Source organism: Chinchilla lanigera, unplaced genomic scaffold (genome assembly GCF_000276665.1).
Source record: "Chinchilla lanigera isolate Chin_1 unplaced genomic scaffold, ChiLan1.0 scaffold00008, whole genome shotgun sequence".
NCBI lineage: Eukaryota > Metazoa > Chordata > Mammalia > Rodentia > Chinchillidae > Chinchilla > Chinchilla lanigera.
This window is the reverse complement of record NW_004955409.1, coordinates 8,377,999-8,379,957: the sequence shown is the minus strand read 5'-3', so window position 1 is coordinate 8,379,957 and position 1,959 is coordinate 8,377,999. Positions and strand designations below refer to the sequence as shown.

The window sequence follows — 1,959 nt, the reverse complement described above, 5'->3', positions numbered from 1 at the left end:
AGGCCATGCTTGTCCGGAAATGGCATTCTGGTGGAGGAGGTGGGCAGTGAAGAAGTAAATAATTAGGCCGGGCATGGTGGTGCAGGCCTGTAATCCTAGCACTGAGGAGGCTGAGGCGGGAGGATCGTTGGAGTTCAAGGCTAGCCTGGGCTACAAAGTGAGTTCAAGGGCCCCCTTTCATTCTATTGTGCAGATTTCCAAACATACAAAAAAGTTTACAGACTTTTACAATGAACACTCCTGTTCGTACCTATGATAGCATCCATCTAACATTTTAATTGGCACGAACAAAGACCTGACTAACGTGGCGTGACCCAGGTAGGGGGAGAGTCCTGGGCTGAGTATGGAGACTCGGAAGTAGGAATGACCCATGAATGTCTAGGAGCTGTCGCAAGGCGAAGGAAACTGGCCCGAAGTGAACAGGAGGCTGTGGTGGTGACGGAGGCCGATGCGGGCTGCATCAGATGGCTGTCATTTCTGCGAGGACTCTGGTTTGCTCTCAGGTGTGACAGGAAGCGGAAGAGTTAAGGGAACCACACAAATGCCCTCACTGGACAGGCAACCTGGGCTGCGGATGGGCAGGAACAGAAATGGAAGGGTAGCTGGGCATGGTGGCGCATGCTTGTAATCCCAGCACTTGGGAGGCTGAGGCAGGAGGATCGTTGCGAGTTTGAGACCAGCCTGGGAGACAAAGTGAGCTCAAGGCCAGCCTGAACTGCATAATGAGACTCTGTCTCAAAAAGACAAAAAAAAAAAAGAAAGAAACGGAAGGGTAAAAGGCTGCTGCAGCCGTGCCAGGCCGGCGTGTTTGTGGAGGAGTCCCGAGTTTTCAAGTCACAGCACAGCTGTCTGCAGTTGTGGAGTTGACAGAATTTACTGCGACAAGCAGGGCTCGGGGAGCAGACATGGGACACACAGTGCCACACCCAGGTCATCTCTAGAGCCCGCCCGGGCGGAGCCAGCTCCCAGTGTCAGAGCTGGGTGTGAGACGCTGGGACCCTGTGAAGGCCTGTGAGAGGTCCTGATGGCATGGTCAAAGGAATTCCTGTCCTCAGGCTAACAGGTTAGCAACCCAGGGCACGGGGCGTGTGAGTCATCTTCTACAGGAAAATTCAGGATTCTTAACTTTCCTAAGCCTCTTGCTGGAAAGACAAGTCCTTAGACTCAGCTCTTCCTCGAAGACAGCTGAGCGCTACCGACCTCACTTCCAAGGATAAATAAACCCGGTAACAATAGGTGCATGTATGTGTATCTGGGTCCATGATGTGACCACACAGCTATTCTATTCCTGTTATCAAATTTCATGCCCACATCTGGTTATCTCACACCTAGAATTTGCATCATTAGCAGTTAGCATTTCTGTCTCCTTGAGCATTTCTCCTTTCTATATAATGAGAAGCTTCAAACTCCTCCAGGTATTTTGAAATACATGCACTGCTATAGATGGTAGTGCCCTCTTGTGCTAGAGTACTCTGCGCTAGAATTCCTCCTGCCAGCTGCACCCGTCACCCAATCTCATCCTACCCCTCCACTCTGTTACCCTCCCCAGACTCTAGTAATCACTACTATGCGATCAACTTTTTAAGCTTCTACACATTTTTGAAATCTCAATCTATCCTGAAGTGATTTTTTTTGTAGAATACAATATGATTACTTACAGAATCTGGTTTTTTTTTTTTTTTTTTTTTTTTAGACAGGGTTTTTCTATGCAGTTCAGGGTAGCCTTGAACTCACTTTGTAGCCCCAAAAAAGGGGCTAGTTGGAGGCTGGCCTCCAACTCGCAATGATCCTCCTGCCTCAGCCTCCTGAGTGCTGAGATTACAGATGTGTGCCACCACACCCGGCATTTTCTTGTTTTTTAACAGCCACAAAAATAAAGAGTGAGCCGGTGTGGCGGTGTAGGCCTGTAATCCCAGCACTGAGGAGGCTGAGACAGGAGGATCGTTGGAGTTCGAGACC

General features: G+C 49.5%; 1 protein-coding gene and 1 long non-coding RNA gene across 3 annotated transcripts in view; one reads left to right on the top strand and one right to left on the bottom strand.

The window, feature by feature from the left end:
• The window catches only part of LOC102025326, a 20,092-nt gene that overhangs the window by 11,441 nt on the left and 6,692 nt on the right, over positions 1-1,959 (bottom strand). The window lies entirely within an intron of this gene.
• Positions 1-1,959, top strand: part of Trim69 (tripartite motif containing 69) — an 18,203-nt gene that overhangs the window by 14,694 nt on the left and 1,550 nt on the right. The gene's annotated exons all lie outside the window — the stretch shown is intronic.